The sequence below is a fragment of the Procambarus clarkii genome, chromosome 3 (assembly GCF_040958095.1).
Source record: "Procambarus clarkii isolate CNS0578487 chromosome 3, FALCON_Pclarkii_2.0, whole genome shotgun sequence".
In the NCBI taxonomy this organism is placed as follows: domain Eukaryota; kingdom Metazoa; phylum Arthropoda; class Malacostraca; order Decapoda; family Cambaridae; genus Procambarus; species Procambarus clarkii.
Window position 1 is genome coordinate 52,644,365 of NC_091152.1, and position 18,098 is coordinate 52,662,462.

The window sequence follows — 18,098 nt, forward strand, 5'->3', positions numbered from 1 at the left end:
CATATGCCAGGCTGGCCAACATACGAACGGCATTCAGAAACTTGTGTAAAGAATCATTCAGAACTTTGTATACCACATATGTCAGGCCAATCCTGGAGTATGCAGCCCCAGCATGGAGTCCATATCTAGTCAAGGATAAGACTAAACTGGAAAAGGTTCAAAGGTTTGCCACCAGACTAGTACCCGAGCTGAAAGGTATGAGCTACGAGGAGAGACTACAGGAATTAAACCTCACTTCGCTGGAAGACAGAAGAGTTAGGGGGGACATGATCACCACATTCAAGATTCTGAAGGGAATTGATAGGGTAGATAAAGACAGTCTATTTAACACAAGAGGCACACGCACAAGGGGACACAGGTGGAAACTGAGTGCCCAAATGAGCCACAGAGATATTAGAAAGAACTTTTTTAGTGTCAGAGTGGTTGACAAATGGAATGCATTAGGAAGTGATGTGGTGGAGGCTGACTCCATACACAGTTTCAAGTGTAGATATGATAGAGCCCAATAGGCTCAGGAATCTGTACACCTGTTGATTGACGGTTGAGAGGTGGGACCAAAGAGCCAGAGCTCAACCCCCGCAAACACAACTAGGTGAGTACAACTAGGTGAGTACACACACACACACACACACACACACAAAATGACGGAGAGATAGATTGGGAAACGAGGAATCCCCATGGCGGGGAGGAGACCTGGGGAGCGAAGCTGGTAGACGTTATTGACAGGAATTTCCTAACTCAGCATGTGAAAGAAGATACTAGGGAAAGAGGAGGGGATACACCCAGCCTATTAGATCTCATTTTCACCCAGAATGTAGAAGACATCGAGCAGTTGGAACATGAAATACCACTAGGAGCTAGTGACCATTGTGTCTTAGTCTTTGACTACATGATGGAGCTTAAAATTGTGACCAAAGGACAAGAGGTCCGGGAAAGGAGACTTGATTACAGAAAAGGGGACTACAGAAGGATAAGGGACTACCTGGGAGAAGTGCAGTGGGAGGAAGAACTTAGAGGAAAAACAGTGCAAGGTATGATGAACCAAGTCATATTGAAATGCAAGGAGGCTGAAGAGAGATTTATTCCAACAATAAAGGAAAAAAGCAGGAGGGAATATAATAACCCATGGTTTAATAGACCAACCTGTCCTCTTAAAAAGAACGTCAACATTTGCCGTTTGACTCTACGGCTGTTTTTGGACTTTATTTTGTGTAAAACTACGTCTATTATCGCTTCCATGGACTATCTCTTGTTATACAATGAAATACCACACTCTTATTATTCTATAACTCACTGACTATGCTCTGATATTTGTTCTTCAAGTAAAAATATATATATTTTTGCCTTAATTAGGCCATAATCCAGAAAATTCCAGCCTATCGATCTTTATATTTAGGAAAACATCTAATAAATTTGGAAATGAATTTTTCGTTCGCCGACAGTTGCCTGTTACTATTTAACCCTCTATGCTTTAATGTCGCTGGTCATTGTGACTTTCCCAGGATTTATATATGTTTTGTAGTAGCATTTAGTCAGACTACATTAATTTAACTAATGGGAAACCTCTATAGTTGTCATAAATTAATAATAATCATTTATCAAATAATAAATTAGCAAACATATGCAACATTTTATGTTACGACTTTTCGGGTAGGCCGTTCTGTTTGTTTACAACCCCAATGGTTCAAAATACACAATACTTTTAATATATAAGTGACTAAGTATGCTCTAATGTATGGTCCTCAATGAAAATTATCGTTTTTTTTTTGTTAATTTGTCCATAATGAATAAGATTCCTTACTGTTGATCTTTATATGAAGAAAAACATCTAAACAAATTGGTATTGTGTTTTCGTTCAGATAAAGTTTCCAGATACTATTTCCTAGTTATCAATTAATGTAGGTGGTTATTTTAATTCGCGGCTACCAGGGGCTTTCTCCCATTATACAATATAAATGTACTCACTAACTATTCTCTGGTATCTGTTCTTCAAGTAAAATTACCAATTTTTTTGTTTAATTAGTCCATAATTCATAAAATTCCTTCAGGTCGATCTTTAGTTTTAGAAAAACATCTAATCAATTTGGAATTTAATTTTTCGTTCACCTACAGTTACCAGCTACTATTTCATTGTTATATTTTATGTCGCTGGTCATTACGATTTTCCAAGAATTTAAACAGCTAAACAGCAAGTAGCATCTTGTTAGAGTACAGGAATTTACCTATGGAGAACCTCGATAGCTGCCGAAAATTATTAATGATTATATATGGAATTTAAAATAATGAATTATATACCATTTCTTATGTTACGTCTTTGGCGGGTAGGCGGTTCTGCGGGTTTACAACCGAATTGTTTAAAATCACACTATTTTAAATGTATGAGTCACTAGTATGCTCTGATATATGTTCTGCAATGAAAATAAAGATTGTTTTGTTGTTAATTACTCCATAAATGTGTAATGTGTTAATTCAGTCTAAAATCTTTTTGCAACGTTTATATGCGATATACGTAGCTGGAAACTACCTAATATTTAAAAATAATAGTTACAACATTCTATTAATATATAATGTTGAAATAAATATCACACAAAGTCTGTATATCTGTTTTTAGATGTCTTATAATTTTTTTTTAAAATAGTATTAATGATTTTTATGAATCTTGCGTAAAAATTATGTTAATTATTATTAATCTAATTGTTATTATTTTAAGTAAAATAATTGCAAGTATTCGAATAACCACGGGGTCTCTGTTTGTGTATGAATGCACGGATTTGTTTTTGTTATGAGATGGACGCCTTAGAAAGCATGGTGTAGGCCACCTGTGGCTCGCATCCGATCCCACGATCGTCGTCGCCCCTAAATCAACACAACAGGTATTTAGTATTTACGATTATAATAAGTAATATTTCTTTTATAATAATATTGCAGCAGGTGGTGTAGTGGTAAGACACTCGCCTAGCGTTCCGCGAGCGCTATGTCATGGGTTCGTATCCTGGCCGGGGAGGATTTACTGGGCGCAATTCCTTAACTGTAGCCTCTGTTTAACGCAACAGTAAAATGTGTACTTGGATGAAAAAACGATTCTTCGCGGCGGGGATCGTATTCCAGGGACCTGCCCGAAACGCTACGCGTAATAGTGGCTGTACAAGAATGTAACAACTCTTGTGTAGATCTCAGGTTAGGGGCTAGGCATTTACACTCTTAGGTCAGCAAACTAGCTAGAAGGTTAGACCATTAGACTCCACTCGTCAATCGGGGCCCTGCATGACACAGCTTATCCTAACCTAGCCCAGCTTAAACCATCTTAGCATAGTTCATTCTAGCTGTGCATAGTGTTTGCACAGCCTTGCTTATCCTAGTTTACCTCTTCCTAGCCTACCGTAGCCAAGCCTATCCCAGTATACCCTAACCTAGTCTTGCCTAGCCTAACCCTGCCTTGCTTTTAAACATGACCAGTCCTTCCTACCCTAGCCAAGCCCTGACCAGCTTAGCCAAGCCCTGACCAGCTTAGCCAAGCCAATCCCTGCCTAGATTTAGCATAGCCTTGCCTTTTTATTAATATATAGAGGGTACCACCTCTGGTTGAGTTTGTAGGAACCCTCCACTTATAGGGTTGAGGGTTCCATATATATATATATATATATATATATATATATATATATATATATATATATATATATATATATATATATATATATATATATATATATATATATATATATATTGGTGTATACTGGCAGCAGGTTTTCTTTCAAACATGTTTCATTGAATATGACAGCATATTCTGTATGAATTATTTTCTGGTTTAGGGCTTCTATCCCTCTAACTATTTTCTTAGCATCAGGGCTTAATTGAAATAGGAGTTCTCCAAAACTCATTTTCGTACTTTTAAGGTGAAGAAAAGAAGTGATTTACTATAGAGTGTATTACACTTATTTGTATAATTTGCACGACGTTTCGAACCTCCATGGTTCATTCTCAAGTGAACAGATCTTACAATACTAGTTGATTTTATACCCGCATTAGGTCAGGTGATAATACAATGAAGGTGAAAACGTGGGGGGATACATAAGGGATAAACATAGGGGCTGCAGAAGGCTTATTGGCCCATACGAGGCATCTCCTATCTAAACACAAAGATTAATCCAGTGTAATTGGCCTGTTATGTTGGACATTGTCTTCTGTGTTGGCATCGATATGTTCTTGTCTTGTCCTTACTCTCATGGTGGGTAGAGTAAATAGTTCCGTGATTTGGGTGTTCATGGTAGGTCGCTTAGAGGGATAGTTAGAGGGATAGAAGCCCTAAACCAGAAAATAATTAATACAGAATATGCTGTCATATTCAATGAAACATATATATATATATATATATATATATATATATATATATATATATATATATATATATATATATATATACATATATATAAATAATATATATATATACATATATATTTATATATACATATATATTTATAAATAATTATATATATATACATATATATAAACTGAAAACTCACACCCCAGAAGTGACTCGAACCATACTCCCAGGAGCAACGCAACTGGTATGTACAAGACGCCTTAATCCACTTGACCATCACGACCGGACATAATGAGGTGATAGCCGAAGCTATTTGAACCACCCCACCGCCGGCACTCGGATAGTAATCTTGGGCATAGCATTTTACCAAATCACCTCATTCTTTGGGGCACACGTGAGGAACACAAATGCGAACAAGCCTGAATGGTCCCCAGGACAATATGCAACTGAAAACTCACACCCCAGAAGTGACTCGAACCCATACTCCCAGAAGCAACGCAACTGGTATGTACAAGACGCCTTAATCCACTTGACCATCACGACCGGACATAATGAGGTGATAGCCGAAGCTATTTGAACCACCCCACCGCCGGCACTCGGATAGTAATCTTGGGCATAGCATTTTACCAAATCACCTCATTCTTTGGGGCACACGTGAGGAACACAAATGCGAACAAGCCTGAATGGTCCCCAGGACAATATGCAACTGAAAACTCACACCCCAGAAGTGACTCGAACCCATACTCCCAGGAGCAACGTAACTGGTATGTGCAAGACGCCTTAATCCACTTGACCATCACGACCGGACATAATGAGGTGATAGCCGAAGCTATTTGAACCACCCCCGCCGGCACTCGGATAGTAATCTTGGGCATAGCATTTTACCAAATCACCTCACGTGTGCCCCAAAGAATGAGGTGATTTGGTAAAATGCTATGCCCAAGATTACTATCCGAGTGCCGGCGGTGGGGTGGTTCAAATAGCTTCGGCTATCACCTCATTATGTCCGGTCGTGATGGTCAAGTGGATTAAGGCGTCTTGTACATACCAGTTGCGTTGCTCCTGGGAGTATGGGTTCGAGTCACTTCTGGGGTGTGAGTTTTCAGTTGCATATTGTCCTGGGGACCATTCAGGCTTGTTCGCATTTGTGTTCCTCACGTGTGCCCCAAAGAATGAGGTGATTTGGTAAAATTCTATGCCCAAGATTACTATCCGAGTGCCGGCGGTGGGGTGGTTCAAATAGCTTCGGCTATCACCTCATTATGTCCGGTCGTGATGGTCAAGTGGATTAAGGCGTCTTGTACATACCAGTTGCGTTGCTCCTGGGAGTATGGGTTCGAGTCACTTCTGGGGTGTGAGTTTTCAGTTGCATATTGTCCTGGGGACCATTCAGGCTTGTTCGCACATATATATAAATAATGTGTGTGTGTAAACATGCCACGTGTGTGTAAATCACAAAAATTAACACTTGATGAAAAATGTGACAGTGTCAGACCACGGAGGAAGAATTGAAACAGGAATTTCCTTAAATACTTTCATATATTAATACATCTTCAGAAGGAATAATTTTTTATATAAATTAAATTAAAAAAAATCATTCCTCCATGGTCTGACACTCATATATATATGTATATATATATATATATATATGTATATATATATATATATATATATATATATATATATATATATATATATATATATATATATATATATATATATATATATAATGTGTGTGTGTGTGTACTCACCTAGTTGTGCTTGCGGTGGTTGAGCTCTAGCTCTTGTCCCGTATGTATGTATTCATATATATATATATATATATATATATATATATATATATATATATATATATATATATATATATATATATATATATACATATATATTATATATCCTGCCTGAAATGCTGCGTGTACTAGTGGCTTTACAAGATAGTTCTTATAAAGATAGCATTTTGTGGTTATTCTCTATATCTGGTTCACCTAACAGTAAATAAGTACCTGGGAGTTAGACAGCTGCTATGGGCTGCTTCCTAGGGATGTGTGTGTGTGTGTGTTTGTATTCATGTTGATTTTTACAAAGTAGGAAGAGATGTTTGTAAAAAAAAAAAATCAAATATTTTTGAAAGTATAAGTAGATTTGATATTTTTTCTTTAATTGTTTATTTCTGCTGTCTCGCCTCCTTTATAAAATGGCATCATTTTTGCTGTTTTAAGGATATCAGGAAAAGTAAGGCACTCCAGAGATTTGTTAACTCCTTCCTAGTGTTGCCTAGCCCAGCCCAGCCTAGACAAGGCAGGCTGGGCATCCTAGCCTCACGCAGCTTAGCCGCAACCTACATGTAGCATCCCAGTCCATCCTAAGTGATCATTATCTTACTGGCTGTGTTTTCTCTTCAGCCCTGAATGTAATGTGGTGGAACATAAGCAGATACATATCAGGTCTTAGAGAATCTGTACTTCATACATTTCTTAATAATGTCTCACAAATATTTAAATAATTAAAAAAAATTGTATAATAACTTCATATTATTCTTGCAATTTATTTTGCATTTTTTTATACAAAATTTACATTTTAAAAGATTACCTCTATTTTTAGATTGATGACTTGAAGACTACAGTGCCATCCACAGCAAATCATGGTCTTAAAATATCTCCTAGCAATGACGAGACCAATTTTCACAGAGATCAAATTTTTGCTAAGCAGTAGTCACAGGTAAATATATATTATATATATATAATTAACTACTTCATTGCTCAAAGCACCTTTAGACATTCTGAGAGTTGTGCTATTTTGTTAATTAATTAATTAGGCTATATTTTAATGTTTTGTAATGTTTTCATTACTTTTTTTGTTTTGAAATATAAATTGTTGAGTTTTGAAACATTTTGACATTAACTATACCTGAATATTTATAAACAAAAAATACCAGAACTATGTCCTTGACAATTGCACTAAGAAGTCTTTGCCAAAATCAGGTGCTCAGTGCAGTAGTTAAAAACTTAAAGTTGTACCACCTCTGGTGCAAGATTAGGGACCCATAGCCTCAGAGAAGAAAATAGAGAGTACGCAGAGAAGGCTTGAATAATAGGCAGGCTGTTTGTGTGTGTTTCGACGGTAAGCTTGCTGACACCATATGTAATTACCTAAGTGTAGTTACAGGATTAGAGCTACGCTCGTGGTGTCCCGTCTACCCAGCACTCTTTGTCACATAATGCTTTGAAACTACTGACGGTCTTGGCCGCCACCACCTTCTCACTTAACTTGTTCCAACCGTGTACCACTCTGTATGCGAAAGGAAATTTTTGTATATTTCTTTGGCATCTTTGTTTAGTTAGTTTAAATCTATGACCTTTTGTTCTTGAAGTTCCAGGTCTCAGGAAATCTTCCCTATCGATTTTATCAATTCCTGTTACTATTTTGTACATAGTGATTTTATCACCTCTTTTTGTTGTCTTCTAGTTTTGGCATATTTAATGCCTCTGACCTCTCCACATAGCTCTTGCCCTTTAGTTCTGGGAGCCACTTAGTAGCATGTCTTTGCACCTTTTCCAGTTTGTTGATGTGCTTCTTAAGATATGGGCACCACACAACCGCTGCATATTCTAGCCTTGGCCGAACAAAACTCGTGAATAATTTCTTTAGTATTTCGCCATCCATGTATTTAAACGAAATTCTGAAGTTAGAAAGCGTGGCATAGGCTCCTCACACAACGTTCTTTATGTGGGCCTCAAGTGATAGTTTTCTATCTAGAATCAACCCTAGACCTCTTTCTTTTATCAGAATTATATAAAGATTTCTCACATAATTTGTAGGTTGTGTGGGATCTATGTTCTATTCCACATTCCATAACATGGCATTTATTCACATTAAATTTCATTTGCCAAGTGGTGCTCCATATACTTATTTTGTCCAGGTCTTCTTGAAGGGCATGACAATCATCTAAATTTCTTATCCATCCCATTATCTTAGCATCATCAGCAAACATGTTTATATAATTCTGTATTCCAACTGGTAGATCATTTATGTAGACAATGAACATTTCTGGTGCATGTACTGTGGTACTCCACTTGTGACACTTCTCCAGTCCGATTGCCTCTGATTACTGCCCTCATTTTTCTATCAGTCAGAAAATTTTTCATCCATGTTAGAAGCTTACCTGTCACCCATCCAAAATTTTCTAGTTTCCAGAACAACCTCTTATGTGGAACTCTGTCGAAAGCCTTTTTTATGTCTAGATAGATGCAGTCGACCCAACTACATTTTTCCTTTAAAATCTCTGTGGCTCAATCATAGAAACTGAGTAAATTCGATACACAGGATCTTCCAGATCGAAAACAATACTGTCTGTGTGATATTATATAATTTCTCTCCAGGTGTTCTACCCATTTAGTTTTTATTATTTTTTTATTTTTCAATCTTTTCACTATTACACTTGTCAATGATTCAGGTCTATAACTGAGAGGGGTGGGGTCTTCCCTGTTGCCACTTTTGTAGATTGGAACTATGTTAGCCTATTTCCACATGTTTGCTATGATTCCTGTACACAGGGATGCCTGAAAGATCAGGTGAAGTGGAAGGCTGAGCTCAGATGCACATTCTCTCAGAACCCATGGTGAAACTCCATCTGGACCAACTGCTTTGTTCTTACTTAGCTCCTTTAGCATATTTTCCACTTCATCTCTAGACACCTCTATACGCTCTATGATGTTCTCAGAAATTCTTATTGTGTCTGGTTCTCTTAAGATTTCATTTTGTATAAACACACTTAGGAACTTTTTGTTTAATGTTTCACACATTGCATTATCATTTTCTGTGAATCTGTTTCCTATTTTCAACCTCTGGATATTATCCTTTACCTGCAATTTGTTGTTTATGAATTTGTAGAATAGGCCCAGTTCTGTTTTACATTTATCCATTATCCCTTTTTAAAAATATCTTTCTGCCTCTTCCCTTACTGCTGTATAATTGTTTCTCGCATCTTTGTATCGCTGGTATGATTGGGGGTTTGGCTTCTTTCTATATTGATACCTGCTTGATGGGGTTCTGCTCTTCTACTCCCCAAGCCCGGCCCGAGGCCAGACTCGACTTGTGAGAGTTTGGTTCACCAGGCTGTTGTTTGGAGCGGCCCGCAGGGCCACGTACCCACCACATCCCGGCTGATCCGGAACTTCTCTTAGAAAACAGTCCAGTTTTCTCCTGAAGATGTCCACGGTTGTTCCGGCAATATTTCTTATAGTCGCTGGGAGGACGTTGAACAACCGCGGACCTCTGATGTTTATACAGTGCTCTCTGATTGTGCCTGTGGCACCTCTGCTCTTCACTGGTTCAATCTTGCATTTTTTTCCCATATCGTTCACTCCAGTACGTTGTTATTTTACTGTGTAGATTTGGGACCTGGCCCTCCAGTATCTTCCATGTGTATATTATTTGGTATCTCTCTCGTCTCCTTTCTAGAGAGTACATTTGGAGAGCTTTGAGACGATCCCAATAATTTAGGTGTTTTATCTCGTCTATGCGTGCCGTATATGTTCTCTGTATTCCCTCTATTTCAGCAATCTCTCCTGCTCTGAAGAGGGAAGTGAATACTGAGCAGTACTCGAGACGGGACAACATAAGTGACTTGAAGAGTACAACCATTGTGATGGGATCCCTGGATTTGAAAGTTCTCATAATCCATCCGATCATTTTTCTGGCCGACGCAATATTTGCTTGGTTATGCTCCCTGAACATTAGATCGTCGGACATCATTATTCCCAAATCCTTGACATGCTGTTTTTCTACTATGGGAAGATTCGATTGTGTTTTGTACCTTGTATTATGTTTCAGATCCTCATTTTTGCCATACCTCAAATTTATCACTGTTAAACATCATGTTATTTTCTGCTGCCCAATCGAAAACTTTGTTGACATCTGCTTGTAGTTTTTCGGTCTTTCATTCCATTTTTGTGTCTTTTGGTCTGTGGCCCTCTCAATTTCTGTTGAACCAATCCTGTTTTCTGGCCCTGCATCTCTGTTTTGGTATGAATGTTTGTGTGCCTTCATTGTATATTTTGCAAAATTTGGCATACATTTAATTTACTTCCCTGTCTAGCAACAAGTCTGCCTAATTACTTATTAAAAAAATTTTGAAGTTCCCCATAGTGACCTCTCTCTCTCTTGAAATCAAGTTTATCAACTGTTTCAATGTCCCCATTTTCTGTGTGTGTGTGTTTGGAGGCTAAGCTTGCTGATACCATGTGTGTGTGTGTTTTGGAGGCTAAGCTTGCTGATACCATGTGTGTGTGTGTTTGGAGGCTAAGCTTGCTGATACCATGTGTGTGTGTGTGTGTGTGTTTGGAGGCTAAGCTTACTGATACCATGTGTGTGTGTTTGGAGGCTAAGCTTGCTGATACCGTGTGTGTGTGTGTGTGTATGGAGGCTAAGCTTGCTGATACCATTTGTGTGTGTGTGTTTAGAGGCTAAGCTTGCTGATACCGTTTGTGTGTGTGTGTGTGTGTTTAGAGGCTAAGCTTGCTGATACCATGTGTGTATTTGGAGGCTAAGCTTGCTGATACCATGTGTGTGTGTGTTTGGAGGCTAAGCTTGCTGATACCATGTGTGTGTGTGTGTTTGGAGGCTAAGCTTGCTGATACCATGTGTGTGTGTGTGTTTGGAGGCTAAGCTTGCTGATACCATGTGTGTGTGTGTGTGTGTGTGTGTGTGTGTGTGTGTTTGGAGGCTAAGCTTGCTGATACCGTTTGTGTGTGTGTGTGTGTGTGTTTGGAGGCTAAGCTTGCTGATACCATGTGTGTATTTGGAGGCTAAGCTTGCTGATACCATGTGTGTATTTGGAAGCTTAAGCTTGCTGATACCATGTGTGTGTGTGTTTGGAGGCTAAGCTTGCTGATACCATGTGTGTATTTAGAGGCTAAGCTTGCTGATACCATGTGTGTATTTGGAGGCTAAGCTTGCTGATACCATGTGTGTGTGTGTGTTTGGAGGCTAAGCTTGCTGATACCATGTGTGTGTGTGTGTTTGGAGGCTAAGCTTGCTGATACCATGTGTGTGTGTGTGTTTGGAGGCTAAGCTTGCTGATACCATGTGTGTGTGTGTTTGGAGGTTAAGCTTGCTGATACCATGTGTGTGTGTTTGGAGGCTAAGCTTGCTGATACCATGTGTGTATTTGGAGGCTAAGCTTGCTGATACCATGTGTGTGTGTGTTTGGAGGCTAAGCTTGCTGATACCATGTGTGTGTGTGTATTTGGAGGCTAAGCTTGCTGATACCATGTGTGTTTGGAGGCTAAGCTTGCTGATACCATGTGTTTATTTGGAGGCTAAGCTTGCTGATACCGTGTGTGTGTGTTTGGAGGCTAAGTTTGCTGATACCATGTGTGTGTGTGTGTGTTTGGAGGCTAAGCTTGCTGATACCATGTGTGTGTGTGTGTTTGGAGGCTAAGTTTGCTGATACCATGTGTGTGTGTGTGTGTTTGGAGGCTAAGCTTGCTGATACCATGTGTGTGTGTGTGTTTGGAGGCTAAGTTTGCTGATACCATGTGTGTGTGTGTGTGTTTGGAGGCTAAGCTTGCTGATACCATGTGTGTGTGTGTGTTTGGAGGCTAAGCTTGCTGATACCATGTGTGTGTGTGTTTGGAGGCTAAGTTTGCTGATACCATGTGTGTGTGTTTGGAGGCTAAGCTTGCTGATACCATGTGTGTGTGTGTGTTTGGAGGCTAAGCTTGCTGATACCATGTGTGTGTGTGTTTGGAGGCTAAGCTTGCTGATACCATGTGTGTGTGTGTTTGGAGGCTAAGCTTGCTGATACCATGTGTGTGTGTGTTTGGAGGCTAAGCTTGCTGATACCATGTGTGTGTGCGTGTTTGGAGGCTAAGTTTGCTGACACCGTATGTGTACTCACCTGTTTAAATAATAATAGGGGTGTGTACCACCTCTGGTGCAATTGTAGGGACCCACAGCCTTGAAGAAAATAAAGAGTATTCAGAGAAGACCTTGTGGATTCTCACTGAACACTAATCTTTTCTTCTCCTACCACCCCTCTTATGTTGTTTTATGCTGTATTCTATTATATATCATATAAATACATAGCCAAATGGCAATATTTATTATGTCTATACAAAAGAAGACATCCACTTTATTTTTTTCTCTCCTTTGTTTCTATGTGGATTTTGTTGTGACTAATGATTCTCCTCCTTTCCCATCAACAGGTCTTCCTCACTGGGCTTGCTCGGCTTTTGTGTTACTGTGAGGGTGCCATCATCGTTTACCCTTCAAGACTGACTCATGCTGGCATTGCATTTGTGGACTTCCCTTCACAGTAAACAGTCCTTCTCCATATGGTGATTGTCCAGGGCAAGCAGGGTGTGACTGCCATCTTGGAGAAGCAGGGTCTTTTAATATGAAGAATCTTCCGTCTTCTCTACTTACGCCAGCCTTGCATTCTTGTTACTTCATGGCCCTTGGGCCTTTTTTATTTATTTTACCTAATAAATTTGTTATTAATACCCGTGTTTCACAAGAGATCCTTAACATTTTAAGCACCAATTGTATTGACTAATGTACGTCTTGTAACCTTTAAGACATAAACAAGACATAGATAAATGAGTGAATAATACTGAGTGACTAGGATAGGGCGAGGAACATAGTACAGTGTCTGACTTTGGAAGAATGCCTACTGTTTTAGAAACCTTATTGCCATGATCATAATCGTATGGGTTAAAAAGCATTTATTGTCACTCCTACACTGTGGCTTGTTGAGCTTAAAACCTTTGCTCCTTGGTCGTGTTACATCTGACCTTTTGAAGAAATTGTATGAATCAATATCCTCCAAATTGTTCAGTATTTTAAAGGTTTCGCTCTATTACTCTCTCATTTGCATATATCTAAGCATATAGATTTAGATTAGATTTTTTATTCAGGTAAAGGTACATACATTGCAGATGAGTTACAAAGGGAAAGACAATGACTAGAGTTCACTAGCTCTATTGGAAGAGAAACGTCTGCAAGACAAGTGTGGGCAAAAATTAAGGTAGCTAAGGGGAGCAGAGCCCGGCCTGCGGCTCACAACGACCCCCAGGGTAAGGCTGAAGAACTAATTCACAAGTGGAGTGATGCAGCATCATCCTCCTCCCTCCCTGCAGAAGTAAGCAGGGAACAGCTCCTCCGACATAATGACAGAAGGATTACGATAAAAAGAGCACAATCTAGTTATGACGAGTATGGGGAACCAATTACAGCCAAGGAAGTAAAGGGGGCTATGAAAAGGGTAAAAGTACAGCACCTGGTGAAGATGGCATCACCTACGACATACTCAATGCACTGTGTGAAGTGTCTGGCAATCCACTACTCCACCTGTTTAACAAGTCATTCCTATGTGGAGTGTTGCCCACACAATGGAAACATGCAATAATGGTCCCAATACCGAAACCCAATGACCCTGGCAATTACAGACCTATCAGTCTCATGTAATGCACTTGGAAGATGCTTGAAAGGATCATCCTAAACCGACTATTGCACAAAATAGGCAGGTTAGGGGAGGGGTCAATGGATTTGTTAAAGGACGGAGCACAGCAAACTATAGTTAATTACCTTGCTAAGGATACAGCTAAGTACTCCCAATAAACTCGCTCCTCGGGGCAAAATTTTAAAATTTAAAATACAATACCTAAAGCCACTAATACGCATAGCGTTTCGGGCAAGTATATACGAAGTAAAACCCAAACAAAGAACTGACTCCGTAGGACCCATAAAATATGAGACTAACAATTTTAAGTTGTATGATAAAAGGGCGGCAAACACTCTCAATGAATACCTAACATCAGTGTTCACACTAGAAAGCTTGAATGACATCCCATCACCAACACAAATGTTTGTCGGAGGTAAGGAGAATGAATTAAGAGAAATACCAATTACACGCGACACAATCAGGAAGAGCATTGACAACTAAAAGACTCAGAAGCCCAAAGTGTAAATGGATTTAAGTCCCAAGTCGTAAAGGAACTGGCAAATTAATTGGGTGGTTGTAGGTAGGAGCTGCCTCGTATGGGCCGGTGGGCCTTCTGCAGTTGCCTTTGTTCTTGTGTTCTTGTGTTGAGTAGCAACATTTGCAAATTTGCAGATGATACAAAAATAGGTAGGGAAATTAACACGGAAGAAGACTCACTATCACTTCAAGTTGATCTTAATAGGGTTTTGAAATGGTCAAAAGATTGATAGATGCAGTTTAATGCTGATAAATGTAAAGTTTTGAGACTAGGTAATGATGATAGTTACAAGATACGAGCTAGATGGTGTTGAGATTGCGAAGTCGGATTGTGAAAGGGATCTGGGAGTTATGATAAGTAAGAATTTAAAACAAAAGGATCAATGCATGAATGCTCGTATTAAGGCAAATAGGACACTGGGATTTATTAATCGAAGTGTTAGTAACAAGACACCTGGTGTGGTTCTTCAGCTATATCTTGCTCTGGTTAGGCCCCATTTACATTATGTAGTTCAGTTTTGGTCGCCATATTATAGAATGGATATAAATTCACTTGAACGTGTCTAGAGTAGGATGACTAAGTTAATTCCCAAAAATAGAAATCTTTTATATGAAGAAAGATTAACAAAGCTTAAATTGCATTCACTGGAAAAGCGAAGAGTTAGGGGTGATATGATAGAGGTTTACAAGTGGATGAATGGACATAACAAAGGGGATATTAGTAGGGTATTAAAAGTATCAACACAAGACAGAACACAAAACAATGAGTATAAATTGGATAAGTTTAGATTTAGGAAAGGACACCATCTGGTCACCACTTGGTCTGGGAGACATCTCCCGTCACGCAGGGTGCAGTCGCGCCTCCACAGATCTCCAGTATCAGCTCTTGATACTGGTAATGGCTCAAAAGGGCCACCACTTACGGGCTATTCATGCCCGTGCCACCTCTTGGGTGGCTTAATCTTCATCAATCAATCTTCATCAAGAAGATATGCCACACTTGGTCCGGGAGACATCTCCTGTCACGCAGGGTGCAGTTGCGCCTCCACAGATCTCCAGTATCATCTTTTGATACTGGTAATGGCTCGAAAGGGCCACCACTTACGGGCTATTCATGCCCGTGCCACCTCTTGGGTGGCTTAATCTTCATCAATCATTTAGGAAAGACTTGGGTAAATACTGGTTTGGCAACAGGGTTGTTGATTTGTGGAACCAATTACCGCGTAACGTGGTGGAGGTGGGGACCTCGATTGTCTCAAGCGTGGGTTGGACATGTATATGAGTGGGTTTGGGTGGTTATAGATAGGAGCTGCCTCGTATGGGCCAATAGGCCTTCTGCAGTTACCTTTATTCTTATGCTCTCAATTCACTATGCTTGCCAGTGAAACTCCTTTTCAGAAAATCGCTGGACCATGGAATAGTTCCCCTAGTAATAGTTGAAGGTGATGTAGTGATCGAGTAATCCTTATACTCCATTATCTCATCATCATAATGGCATAACTAATTACACAAGCATTAATCCTATCCCTATTTACAGGTAACGGTTTTCCACCCTTCTATATCTTACTGTGAGGTGTCATCACCGTACATAAGCAAGCGACTTGAGAATAGCACACACGGGAGGCATCTCCCGTCACGCAGGGTGCAGTCGCACCTCCACAGATCTCCAGTATCATCTATTGATACTGGTAATGGCTCAAAAGGGCCACCACTTACGGGCTATTCATGCCCGTTCACCAGACCACACACTGGAAATTGAAGAGACGACGACGTTTCGGTCCGTCCTGGACCATTCTCAAGTCGATTGTTGATGCCCGTGCCACCTTTTGGGTGGCTTAATCTTTATCAATCAGTCGAATAGCACATTACGGGCTATTCATGCCCGTGCCACCTCTTGGGTGGCTTAATCTTTATAAATAAATCAGAATAGCACACACCATTTGGTCCGGGAGCCATCTCCCGTCACGCAGGGTGCAGTTGCGCCTCCACAGATCTCCAGTATCATCTTTTGATACTGGTAATGGCTCAAAAGGGCCACCACTTACGGGGTATTCATGCCCGTGTCACCTCTTGGGTGGCTTAATCTTCATCAATCAATCGAATAGCACACAGTACAATCTCCAGTCAAGAATGTAGCACTCGGCGTGTACAGTTCTAATCGACCCAAGACGCTACAGCCTCGACACAGAGCAGACAGCAGACTACGACCGTTGTTCAGGTCCAAGTAAACTACATCTACCCGAAGTCCTTCGTCTGAATAGCCAGTTACCAGTTACAGGAGATACTTTTTCACCCACAGAGTTATTAACTCATGGAACCGCCTACTCACCGAAGCGGTACGTGGCAAAACTATGCTGATTTTCAAAATATACCTGGAAAAGATCATTCCTCCCTACACCTGGGGGGTACCTTCGTTAAAGTAAAAAGGTATACAGAAATAACAAAGAAAATAGATACGAATACTATTACCTTCGATGTTAGTAGTAGTTGTGCAAGTGAGGAGAAAGAAAAAATATTACGGTGTTGGAAGGAAGTTTCTAAGGTACTCTCGTATCTCATGGAATGTGACGGACAGGGCAAAGGTAGTTTTATTATTAATCATGGATGAAAGTAGATTGATAATATTATCTTGGAACGTTAATGGATTAAAAACTAGAGCGGTGGATGTACACTATTATACTCTTAGAGAATATTAACATAGTAGCACTCCAGGAAACTGGGGATAGGGATGGTAACATTCTGAACATGAAGATGCACATGTTGAACATGAAGATGTTCAACTGCTGGGCGAGCCCTCTCCTACTCATCTGAGGGGAGGGAGATTAGATTATGCTTGTTTGATAAATGCTGAGGGCATAGAGGAGAATTGTCTTACTGTGGATGAAATGCTAAGAGATTTTGCATTACAAATACAGCTTAAACTAGATAAAAAGCATGCCTGCCTTCAGAGGAAAAGCTTAAAGTTTAATAAGGGAGAATTAAGGGGTCTTGTTGGTCATATTAAGTCTTGGTATGATACTTATAAGCCAGTTTCGGCAGAAGCATTTTATTAAGATTTAATTAAGGAGGTAGATGTATTTAATGCAACATTAAACTGGAAAACATCTGGTATAGAAAAGCATCCCCCCATAAAAGTGTGCGGAGAAGAGAAAGGAAATTTGGAGCAAGTATTGGCAGGAGTTTGCAGAGAAAGTTAGGAGTAACAAACTTGAAGGAAATCTGGCAAGACATAAATGAAATAAGGGGTAAAAAGCATAATTTTGTTGCACATCCTGACCCGTAAGGAATTGCAAATGGGCTCGTAAATTAATGGGCGGAAGCTGCCAAACTTAGTTCATTTAATTACCCGCTGTAACGAGAGAGTCATTAGATTCTTGGAAAGATCTAAGAAAGGATTTTATACTTACAGCAGGTAACAGTGGTGATGTCACTTGCACAGGTATTACCAGAGAAGAACTAATAACGGCGATTAAAGTTGGGAAATCTACCGCCCCCTGGGGAGGATGGAGTAACTTATGAAATACTTAATGAACTTGCCATTATGACGAAAAGCCCACTTTTAGACCTCTTTAATATTAGTTATAAAGTGGGCAGAATTCCCAGTAAATGAAAAAGAACTATGATCATCCTTATCCCTAAAGCCAATGGAGAGTACAGACCTGTGTCTTTAACCTCGTGTTTTTGTAAAATGATGGAGAGGATCATTTTAAATAAACTTTTGTATATAATAGGTGATCAGCTGTCTAATAATTTTTCGGGTTCCTCAGAGGAAAAAGTACCTCTGACTGTATTATT

General features: G+C 39.6%; 1 long non-coding RNA gene across 2 annotated transcripts; it reads left to right on the plus strand.

Moving 5' to 3' along the window:
* The first annotated feature begins 2,737 nt into the window (after window positions 1-2,737).
* LOC138368234 (uncharacterized) lies at window positions 2,738-12,780 on the plus strand. 2 transcript variants are annotated; one of them, XR_011229549.1, is made up of 3 exons: window positions 2,738-2,873; window positions 6,923-7,039; window positions 12,529-12,780. It is a non-coding gene; the product is annotated as an uncharacterized lncRNA (long non-coding RNA). The 2 variants fall into 2 exon arrangements; XR_011229550.1 differs by lacking the exon at window positions 12,529-12,780 and adding an exon at window positions 9,880-10,561.
* The last annotated feature ends 5,318 nt before the right edge of the window (window positions 12,781-18,098 follow it).